The 12717-nt window shown below is 31.3% G+C and overlaps 1 protein-coding gene across 4 annotated transcripts in view; it reads left to right on the top strand.

Moving 5' to 3' along the window:
* The first annotated feature begins 6 nt into the window (after positions 1 to 6).
* The window catches only part of krz (beta-arrestin protein kurtz), a 61824-nt gene continuing 49113 nt past the window's right edge, over positions 7 to 12717 (top strand). For 2 of the 4 annotated variants that reach the window (XM_085191560.1, XM_085191561.1), the window contains exon 1: positions 7 to 295. The gene's annotated coding sequence lies outside the window, so the exon portion shown is untranslated. Of the gene's footprint in view, positions 352 to 12717 lie in introns of all 4 variants that reach the window. The other 2 variants (XM_085191559.1, XM_085191563.1) reach the window with 2 other exon arrangements.

A 12717-nucleotide genomic window follows, 5' to 3' on the forward strand; every position in this document is an offset into this window, starting at 1 on the left:
TGGTACTTGTCATAAGTCTATAGAATGCGTGCGCAATATTCCCTTGAATTTGTGGAGTGCGGTGTGGACATTGTCGTAAAAGCCATGGGATTGTTCATTTAAACGCGTATTGTGTGTTTCGAAGTTATTTTTTATTTCTTTTATTCAGTATTCACTTAATCATACAATAAGAATATTTTCATATCAGTGCTTACTTTTTATAAAGTTCGTCGTATATGAGAAACAGTTGTGGCCGGATCAATCGGTAATTTACTGTATTTTTCGCCCAGTGCAATGCCAGTGATGTACCCGAAAGGTGACTGTTGATAATAAGTAGAAGTAAATTTATCTTCATTTCGCAGGTACCTTAGCGTAAGTATATTAATGTATATAACATTTGAAACTTTCGCACTTGGAAAGTTTTCTAATAGAATATTGTATATTTCGACTAAATTAATCACTGAAGCAATTTCTTTTATCCCTGTATATTCCTTAATACTTTACAGGTTGTTTGTAAAAGCTTATTAATAAAAATCCTGATTGTGATATATCCTGATAGCCTTGGAATTACTTTTTGCTGGAATAGTTATTTATTTGGGTCACTGTACTCAACCACCGTGAGCTGTATGAGTACTTATCTTTTTCATTTATTTACTTACATAATGTTAATATTATATTCTCCACTCCTTATCATTTAAGATATTTCATTTGATAAAAGTGTAATCACATGGGTAGAATGTGTCTTGTTTATTTATACAATTTATTAAATGTTTACTTATTTTGAGCAAATTTATACATGTAATTATTGCCTGGTTTATTTATTATATTCATAGAATTTTCTTTTATCTCATAAATTTTTTTAAGGTATACAATACATAAATTGAACAAATATATTTCCTTATTGTTGTCACAGCAATAGACTAAACTAAAAATCTCATTAAGGTCAAATAAAATTTAGAATATTATTTTATATTTAATTTCTTTATTAAATTAATAAAAATAAATAAATAAAACGTAATTAAGCAAACAATAAGCTTAATGAATACAAAATTTTACAGTAAAGTAATCCTCAAATGACTTGTACAACATTTGATACACTTGTTAAAATACATTAACTGGTATTGTTACATTAATACTACATTCATGTCTGTAGTAGTACTTTTTGCTTTTTATTTGTTTACTATTAGTTTTATTTACAGTTGTTAACAACTATTATTAAGTAAAAGAAAAATTAATGAAATTTTGTGATCCACAATATATGATTTCCTAGTTTCAAACCACTAAAATACATCGATATCGAAAACTTTTATTTTACGTCAATATTTGGTCTAATGGAGACCTTATAAAGTGCAGTTCAAAGCTGGCGCCGATGTCCTAATTAATATTTACTGCGTATGCGGCGGGCCTGGGCCGCATTACGCGCCTCTTACTCATAGTCCGCTCGTGACGCGAATGATGAGTTACGATCGCCCTCTATCTTGTTATAATTCTAGCCCACTGGATTTTATAATATCGATAAATAAAAAATCTTTGATGTTTAATCGAGTTTTTATTGGCTATAAGAACTATAAAGAAATTTATGTTTATCTCATATAGAGTAAGTATGTCGTTCGCCGTGAAAGTTAACGAAAAATGTTGTTTTTTTAGTATTTTGGCTACATTTTATTTAGAACCGAATCTCAATAAATGAATTATTATCGTCGTAAAACGGCAGTAATATTCGTAGTTCTCGTCAACTTTGTTTATTACGACATACGTGTGCATATGCCGGTATGTGCAGACAGACGACGTCTGAGTTTGTCGAATACAAAACTTCATTTAACTTTATGAAAATTTACAATTGGTGTTCTCAGCAACTTTGTCTTCAAAAATTTTGTAGGTACTGAACTAAATATGTCACGATTTATATATTTTAAATAGTCCAAGACAAATATAGTACACTGGGGTAAGATCGGTGATGGGGCAAGACCGTAATGATCAAATTCCCGATTAGGTCTAACATAGCTTTTAATATTAGTCACGTTGAACACGACGCCATTTCATTCCAACTTGGCTATGAGTGGTCGCCATAAGCTCACGTTAGTTAGACCAGTGCCATAGGGCTCATAGGCTGATAAAGGAAACATGATAACTTTTATATATTAGGTGAAAAACATCGGACAGAACAGAACAAAACATTGACTATTATTAAAGCGACAGAAGTAAATTTAAATTAAGTCCGAATTTACTCCTAGATGAACAATTTTTTGTCAAGATATTAAAAAATATATTAAATATCTTGAGTTTACAGAAGTCAAACGCAAAAATTGTTGCGCTTACATGTATTTACTAAATTTAGAGCTATGTAGCCTTTCTTTATATACAATTAACACCATATAACATTAATTTAGGGTAAATTGAAACTAAGAAAGTATATTTTTTTATACTGTTCTAACTTCTAATACATCAATAATCCACCCGGTATTACCGAAACGAACCAAAATTATTCCTGTATTATAAGGTTATAATATAGGAATAATTTCTGAATTCCTGCAGTTTCCCATTTCCATTTAGGTGAATAAGCATTTCACTGCTGATTATATTACACCAAACGAGCGTGGGGTCGCGGTTGAAAAGCAAGCATAGCGGGGGCGGATAGCTAGTCATGCATAAAATTACTTTATATGGTATAAGTACAAGTGACCATTCGCATTTGGTATTCGAAACATTGCTTCTCGGAAGATAACTATCGAATGCCGCTGAGTCACACCCGCACAAGGAGGCTTGTTATCTGATTAGTGACTCAATTCAGATAGAAACGAATAGCAATTTATTATGATTTCATCACTAATGCTGTTATATCCATCATAACATCAATATGGCATTTTTTAATACATAAACGTGAATGTTACTGAATATCTAATTCTTATATAAATAACAATTTACTTAACAAAAATCCTATGATAGGTATATCAGGTAATAAAAATGTAAAATTAATTCAAACAAAATTTGCCATTTTAATTAATATAAAGAGGACATTATTTTGCAAGCCCGGACTTTTCAATCGATTTCTATAGCATAGGGAAACAATTTATGTTACTGTCACGTTTCACTATACTCTATATCAGTATCTTTTTTCGGTCTGCTCTTAAAAATTTTTATGAATTTAACTTTATTTTCAATACTGTGAAATAAAATAGTGTACCTCAAAGTTAGAATAAATTATTATTTCATCATCAAAACTATTCGTTAATAATTTTATTGTCAATGTGCGTAGAGCTATTTTTATTTATTATTGTAATTGCAATTTTAAAAAATTAAAAAATCGCGACGCGAAATATTTACGGAAAACTAAACATCACCATTCACCATCAATCTACATTCTATTTATTCCCTACATTTGTATGGGGGGGTTAATAGATACTTTTATATTGTAAAATAATTTAGAATTTAATCTCGTACAATATATAATTTTATTTGAAGCTTATCTAAGATCAAAGAGTCCATCTTGACCTTTGAATATTTAATATGGGCGGTTTAAAATGGTTTCCGCTTTAAAAGGCTTTTGAGTACTTTCAAACTTGTTTTAGGTAAGGCCGACGCTAAAATCTACTTCTGATTTAAATCAACTTTTGAGTACTTTTAAAAGAATCTTATAATTAAGTTTGATATTAGATACCCAAGTTCCATAAAAGGGACTAAAAATACGTCAATTTAATACCTCTACTGTGGGACGTTATAGGTGCCAATATTCTTAATTAAGTGTACTAAGAAAGAGAGAAAGAGATCGATTCATTTGATAAGAGTTTCCTTTTCTTCTTCTTTTGAGGGACGGAACCCTAAAAAATAGATATCAATGTTATAAGTTCTTTATTCTTAGTTATATATCTTTTACTCAAGCTTATTTTTCATTTGGAACAACCTTTGCAAGTACAATGCAAATCATTTATTATTTATCATATAGGTACCGACTTGAACCCTTTTCCACGTCACATCACACGATGGTACCAATTCACAAGCATATATAGGCTTTATTATAAATGAAATAAATATTATATTTGAACAAGAGGCGCTCCCCGTACCCCAATTGAAACATTAGCGACAAGTATAATCGGTTCCGCTTTATTTGTCAGCTGATAACCAGGTTACGTCGTGATCCGGCCATTGTACATTCAATCGTTCGCATCTTTGGTAATTTTGACATTTCGCATAAAGCTATATCGTAGCTATTTTAAATTATTGTTTAATTTTTACCAGTTTTAACACTCCTCCTTTTACTTGTCTCCTCTGTTCGTCTCTTTCCTCTCTCTGTTTCCTCTTATCCATCCCGTAAGAGGAAACAGTGTTATGTACACTGCCATACTTTCTACCTATTATTGTGACTTACGTGCTGTAAATAACGTCATACGTTGTATATGAAACCAACATCACGTACACACTGCATTGATAAGTAAAAAGTTAATAAAACACTAATTTGTGGTCGCCTGCAATTTAATTTCCATGGACTTTAGAATATTATTTAGAAGATGTAAAATGGAAAATTTCTCTTTATCACGTTCTCATAGGAATTTCGAGATATCCTCGCTTAGTGATCTCCTGCAGTAGTTTTGTCTTGGCGTTGTCAAAATAATAAAAAAATACTTTTTATATAGATACTAGTGGGCCCGGACGCGGCTACGCCCGCGAAAATATAAGCCTAAATAATTAAAATAAGTTAAAAAATAATAATAAGTCTAGATTTAAGAAATATCTGAGTAACCGAAATGAACAATCAAAAGAAGTAAAAGTAACTAAAATAAATTCTTAATATTAGAAAAAGTACCTAAAGTTTGCCGTGCGCGCGTACTAAACATTTTTCTATATTAAATAATTAATATTTTTTGCGAATAATATTAAATAAAATCCCAAATGATTAAAATTACGATATTTTAAGTGCATAACATTGGTATAGATAACCGAACTGAGATAAATTAATTATAAGCAGCAAATAATTAAATAAAAATTAACAGTAATTCGAAAATATATAAAAATTTACAAAATCATCAAAGTCATCTGCCCGTTCGCGTCGGTCATACTCATACTATACCACTCGTAGGCTAGGTCATTTCGAATCAGTGACATCTCCTTAATTATTTATTAGAATGTTACACAGTAAACTATAATTTCAGTGACTATAATATTTATTTTCATAAGGATGAATATCAAATTATAGAAATCATCTAATTTTTGTTAATGTATACAAATCTATATCGGCCCGCGCCAAGTATGCGTTAAGCAAACTCACTTTGGGTGACGTTTTCTTAAAACAAACTTTGCAAGCCGTTGCTGAGCAACGCATAGCGACGATTGTTATTAACATGGCGGAATAAATTGCATGTCAAATTAATTATTTTAATATATTGGTATATATCGAAAATATTACAAATATGTAAAAAAAAAGTATCCTATGTTCATCCCGAGACCCTCAAGTATCTCTATATGAGTATTTTATCACAATTAAATTAGCGGTTTGGCCCTGATTGCGTAAAAGACAGACAGACAGACAGACAGAGTTACTTTCGAATTTATAATATAGATATGGATGTTTACTTTACACAAAGGTTGTTGGACTCCTTAATAAATGAATATCAATAGAATTTTACGTTGATATTACAAATAAAATAACACAAAATTATTAACGTAAATAACGTTTCTAAGAGAAGTTTAAAATGTTTAATCAGTTAAAAAGGTTTTTTATTTTATATACAAAAGAGCTTAATCGCGTCGCAAAGTTAGAATTCACGATGCTTTTATCATCATTGCAAATGGTAAATATTTTATTGCAGCGTTATTAAATTAACAACATTTATTATAGAAGTCAGAGTTCTATTTTATAAAAATAACTTATTATTTAGAAATAACGTAATCTCACTAGTTTCACAGTAGTTTGAGTTTACTCAGAGACTGCGCGACGCAACGGAGGGTAACATCAATCAGCTTCACGCTGTATCCCGCATACAGCAGGGTAGGCAGAGGGAACCTAGTGTTAAGACACTCCGTTCTCAACTTTCTGCCAATTCTGGAGGGTAATATATTTATGAGTTTGTAGTTTGGTCGACATAGAAAATGTGGCGTTATAGAGACCAAATTAAGAAGAAACGCCTTGGCCAATTTTTCATTTTCAATTCAGTTTGTATTGTGTTTAAAATTACTTATGTGAAAATTTTTAATAATCACATAGATATTTGGACACCGTCATCCAGTATGACGGAAGGAAGGAAGATGGACATACGACACATTTAAAAAATATGCAGTACAAATTTATGTTGCAAATTAAAATCCCATATATGAGATTAGGTATGTTGTTTTCATGACGTGCGTGGTTTCCTTGATATCCCCATCATCATCAACATCAGCCTGTATTCGCCTACTGCTGAACATATCTAGCCCACTTCAATATATCCCTACATTTCCTAAGTGAATATAATAATGTGTTTTGGAATTACAGTATACATAGTAGGTAAATAGTAGATAATTTTAGTTATTTTATGCGTAAAATTTGATGCTCGTTCGTATAGTTATCATATTTTAATAATAAAAAAACTTGTTATTGTAACGAGAAATAGTAACTAACAGCCGTGACCTTATTGCTGTTTTACCCACGGATGATTATGTGCCTATTAAATATTCGATACAGTTATATCGACTCGCATCGAACGTGAGTTTACGTAATTTTATACAAGTGTAGCCTGCGGTTAGCGTCCCCGCTCTTGCGTCTAGAGTTTCATTAAACCATACTTAATAATATATTTAAGTATCCATATTATTTATATTTTTTTTAAATTGTAGTACGTACTAATAGAAAAGTGCAATTCATCGATAAAAAAAACAGGCGATTGAAATAAAACAAACACCTAGCAGGTTCAGCCGTTTCTGACCTTACCATGAAGAAACGCACAGACAGACAAAAAATCATTGTTTTGGGTTCTATTATGTTATTAAATTAAATCAAGATTAATACGTATATAATTTTTCTCACTCTGTAGAATAACGGGAGAATCTAAGAATACATCACTTCTCTCCGCTTTGCTACTGAACATCGACGTGGTATATTTTTTAAAATTTTATGCTATCCGTTTCCCACTCTCCGTCTAAGCATCTTTCGAGACATTGCGTGTTAAGTGTTGGAACCACGATGCTATTTGTTTTCTTGCGAGATCGATGTAGTGAAAATAATAATTAATTCCGTTAAAAAACAAGTTAATTAATAATGTAAAACACATCCACATTTAATTTCCACGACATACCTTAACTAGGCGCTAACGTCTGCGTCATCTGTGTGTATCGTTAATCGTGCACCAAATATTTGTCGAAGCTCAGATTATCTCCTATTTATTTTAGTTTGTTTACATCGCACATATTGAAGTAGCCACATATTGGGTACCTGCACGAGATAAATTATCTCTACGGATAAAACAGATGTAATTTGTATTATTATTATATAAAGGAAGGCAGGTGGAACCTAGTGTTATGAGACTCCGTTCTCCACGCAGGAAAATTATAACAAATCATTCCTCTGAATGGAAATCGAACCCACAACCATCGCGATTACAGTAAGACGCCCCTCGACTCTACCTCGACCTCTACGGCCTCGACTGACCTCTTGAGATGAAATATTAAATTAAGTACTGATAGATACATAATAAATGAATATATAAACTTTACTTATATGCCTAGTAACTAAGTCTCAATTTCCATTTGAAAATATCATCCTTTAAACTTTTTAAACGTTTGTTTTTAATTCCACTAATATTATCTTAACGTGGTGCCAGAGGCCGCTGCGATATTCGAACGTTTCATCAAGTAACGTAAACTGTGGAAAAGTTGTCTAATGTTTTCTTTTAGTTGAATGATAAAATTCAGGATTGAGTTAAACCAGTCCACTAATAATGATTAGGTACGATTTCTGAAAAGCCTTTGATCTTTTTTTATCCACCGTATTGTTTGTTGGTGTGTTTTGTTTTTACTGTTTTCATTACGAGATTTTTATGTGTTTAAGCAATACACGCGTTTGGCTAATGTTTTTGTACAGGTACCGACTTTTTGTACATTGGAAGGGATGCTGTTTAGACTTATTTGAACGAATGTGATTATTAGGGATTCAATATAGTTTTTTTTGTTTAGCTTCAGAACGAAGAAATGAATATATTAAATACTTCATTTCCTCGAGTACGAATCGAACCCACCACCTGGCACGTTTAGCCACATGCTTGTGGCCCTCGCGCCACGACTGGCCTCAATATAGTTTAGGAGATAAATTATGATAAAGAAATGTTATATTAAAATACATATTTTTCCGCAAAGCAAGGAGGTCACCCCAATGCTGACTGTAAAGCCGATGGTTATTGATCCGACCCACTATCGAGGGAATAATTTTATATTTAATTTCATTTCTCCGTTCTGGTGGAAAGTTTGACATTGAGTTCCGTTTCTGAACACGGAATGTCCCCAACATTAGGCAGAAAGGTGGAGAAGGAGTGTCTCAATACTAGATCTACCTACGTGGAAAAAAAGGTAGAACGGTTTTTTTTAAAACACGACTTTACTATGATAGTGTATATAAAATAATAACAAGATTCTCAAATAATAGGCAGCATCAAGATGAAATTTAACAAGAATTGTTTATTTATGTTACCTTAAATCTATTCTAAATTGATGTAGGCGTTTTGATACAATTCATCCTAGCGAGATTGATGAGAACAACGATCCCGTGTCGGAAATAAGGCACGGTGGGGACCATCATGTTGTCAGTCATGGGTCATCAAGAATGCGTAAGCGATTACTTCCTTTGAGTCCTATCTAGTGTTTCTCACGTAAAATATTATTTACCTGTTGTAATAATAAGACAAATACTACAATATAAAATACTATTTATTTTCGATTTTAAAATAACAAATTATATTTAGGGAATTACGCCATTATGAATTGGCGTCGGCCCTGCCACGCCTTCCCATATTATCTTCAGTTATTTAAAACTTCTTCCTCGTTATTATGACGTTTTCGTTCTGAAATCCCCAGCGCGTGGTTATGATATTATAATTATTGTTTAGCAACTCTTATTGTCTATATTTATATTATTTTTTGTAAAAATATTGGTAATTGTAATAAAATAACAATACTTTAGTTTAGTAATGTTTTTTCCTAGATTATATATATTTTTTAAAAATCTTCTTAAGATGCATTGATAAATAATAAAAATAATATATTTAATTAATAGAAATATTTACTAAAAAGTAATCTTACACATGTCGTACCTTATACTTATTAAGTACTTTGCGAAAGCATACTCTAAGAGAGACAGTAAAAGCATAATTGAAAGATTTAAAATTCAAGTATCAAACGGGCGTCTCTTCGTGTGGAACGGTCTGTAACGGTGCGGCGGCGGCGTATAGTTCCAACCAACGTACAGCACCGGACTATAAATATAGAATAGGGAGAAGTACTCAGTGGAATGCGCTTCCAACCGAAAACAGATAAGCGGTCCACGTGATCACATTCGTGGTGACGTCACTTGCCTTACGACACCCGATAATGCTACCACAGATGATATTTAACCGACATCAAATGTTTTATATTACGTTATCAAGTTATTTTTTAATTAATATTATATAATTACTTAGTTATTGTTTGTGTGTTTGTTTTAGCTATTATATATTAATTGTGTAATAAAGTAAATTATTGATACGTATTTGCATATTCATTCATTTATGTCTATATTACAGTTCTAAATTCGAAGATGAGAGTCCTAGTATATGCGAGTGAGAGATAATGTTTCCAAACAACTTCGACTGACTAACTATTCAGTCGAAGTTGTAGTTTAATTTTGTTTAGGAATTTCGTGTATTCGTGCGGGTTAAGGTCCCTAAAATTCTCAAAGAAATTTTGTTTATAGGTAGATTCAGTACAATACAGGGGACTTTATCAAAAATATCTCTCGAATCACAGAGCGGATGCTGATTTGATATTTTTATATCGGAATTCCCTAGAATCTTGAGTCTCTCACGTCATTAACCGATGAAATTTTTATTCGTTACAGTAACCCACGAATATTTCTACGAATCTTCATAGTACAATGTGTCAATGGGGACCCACTTCCTTGGAAACCTTTTTTTATATACCATTGACTAATTCTTTGAATGTATGTAGTTCTACTTTACTATGGCATTCCTACTTCGTTTATGTCATTTATGAAAGAATATAAATGTTAACAGCAGTTGTTAGTCTAATTCATTCATTTTTTTATCAAGTTGGACATTTGTACGTACCTTACAATACATTTACTGTGGATATACATCACACTACGATTCATACTCGTATATTCTACGTATTAAAAGGAGAGAAAGAGAAAATAAACACAAAAAATAGAGTAAATCACCTCAAACATTATATACTTACTGATCATATTACGTTAATTGTTACCAGTAATAGCTATGTATAGCTAATGTGCGTTTTTAATTTAAGTGAATGCAAACATGAGTTTGTTTATTACATTTTGATTGATGAAGCATTTAATCCAATTATACATATTTACATATATCGACAAAATTTAGCATGCATGACATACTTGTTAATTCTGATCAATCACGTAGGTGTGGAGCCTATATTAAAAAAAACCTATCAATAAAATGAAAATAAGCCTAAAACATTTTATATGACTTGGGACTAAAATGTTAAATGAATTTTAGTAAAATATACCGTAGAGACCTAAGAAACGTAGGTAGGTACTACTAGATCTAAACACGCTACATGCAATATTTGTAGGTTCAAATCCCTTATCAACGCTTATCGCGTTATTTTCAAAACAACATCGCAATTTTATGTCCGCCTGATAGAAGAGAAGATTTGGATTAGGTAAGCACTTAATATCACTCAGCTCGCAATCTTCACTTAGTTTAGACGAACGGTAGAAGGCAAAAACCATTTTATAAAAAAATACTTTTAAATTCAAACGTTAATTTTTAGTTAAAATAATGATAATAACACTATTAATAACTTAATTATAATAATTGGCATTAAAAACGCAGTAATGATCTTTAATTGTCCTACCATATTGTATAATTGTTTTTCAAAATATAAATTAGAGCTTTTTAAAAATATATTAATTAAGAACCTGCGTCAATGGCGGTTAACCTTTTTCCCTAACGGAAATGTGGCCACGTTCGTGCGGGTTAAGGTCCCTAAAATTCTCAAAGAAATTTTGTTTATAGGTAGATTCAGTACAATACAGGGGACTTTATCAAAAATATCTCTCGAATCACAGAGCGGATGCTGATTTGATATTTTTATATCGGAATTCCCTAGAATCTTGAGTCTCTCACGTCATTAACCGATGAAATTTTTATTCGTTACAGTAACCCACGAATATTTCTACGAATCTTCATAGTACAATGTGTCAATGGGGACCCACTTCCTTGGAAACCTTTTTTTATATACCATTGACTAATTCTTTGAATGTATGTAGTTCTACTTTACTATGGCATTCCTACTTCGTTTATGTCATTTATGAAAGAATATAAATGTTAACAGCAGTTGTTAGTCTAATTCATTCATTTTTTTATCAAGTTGGACATTTGTACGTACCTTACAATACATTTACTGTGGATATACATCACACTACGATTCATACTCGTATATTCTACGTATTAAAAGGAGAGAAAGAGAAAATAAACACAAAAAATAGAGTAAATCACCTCAAACATTATATACTTACTGATCATATTACGTTAATTGTTACCAGTAATAGCTATGTATAGCTAATGTGCGTTTTTAATTTAAGTGAATGCAAACATGAGTTTGTTTATTACATTTTGATTGATGAAGCATTTAATCCAATTATACATATTTACATATATCGACAAAATTTAGCATGCATGACATACTTGTTAATTCTGATCAATCACGTAGGTGTGGAGCCTATATTAAAAAAAACCTATCAATAAAATGAAAATAAGCCTAAAACATTTTATATGACTTGGGACTAAAATGTTAAATGAATTTTAGTAAAATATACCGTAGAGACCTAAGAAACGTAGGTAGGTACTACTAGATCTAAACACGCTACATGCAATATTTGTAGGTTCAAATCCCTTATCAACGCTTATCGCGTTATTTTCAAAACAACATCGCAATTTTATGTCCGCCTGATAGAAGAGAAGATTTGGATTAGGTAAGCACTTAATATCACTCAGCTCGCAATCTTCACTTAGTTTAGACGAACGGTAGAAGGCAAAAACCATTTTATAAAAAAATACTTTTAAATTCAAACGTTAATTTTTAGTTAAAATAATGATAATAACACTATTAATAACTTAATTATAATAATTGGCATTAAAAACGCAGTAATGATCTTTAATTGTCCTACCATATTGTATAATTGTTTTTCAAAATATAAATTAGAGCTTTTTAAAAATATATTAATTAAGAACCTGCGTCAATGGCGGTTAACCTTTTTCCCTAACGGAAATGTGGCCACATTATAAACAGATAATTGCTGCGCTTATAATTAAAAATGAACTCATCACATATTTTTGTTATATATTGTTTCTATTACTCCTTACCTGTTACCTAATTACTTATATTTAGTAACTATCACTAGTTACTAAATATAACCCGCCCGCGTTTTCGTCCGCTTTCACGATCTAATAATTGTATCGCATAATATCGTCGCATGCAATTCTTTATACTGACATAACTTTTTTTATTTATGACAAGATTAAAAAA

Source organism: Heliconius melpomene, chromosome 10, assembly GCF_056956725.1.
Source record: "Heliconius melpomene rosina isolate 202511_hmr_F chromosome 10, ASM5695672v1, whole genome shotgun sequence".
Taxonomy (NCBI): domain Eukaryota; kingdom Metazoa; phylum Arthropoda; class Insecta; order Lepidoptera; family Nymphalidae; genus Heliconius; species Heliconius melpomene.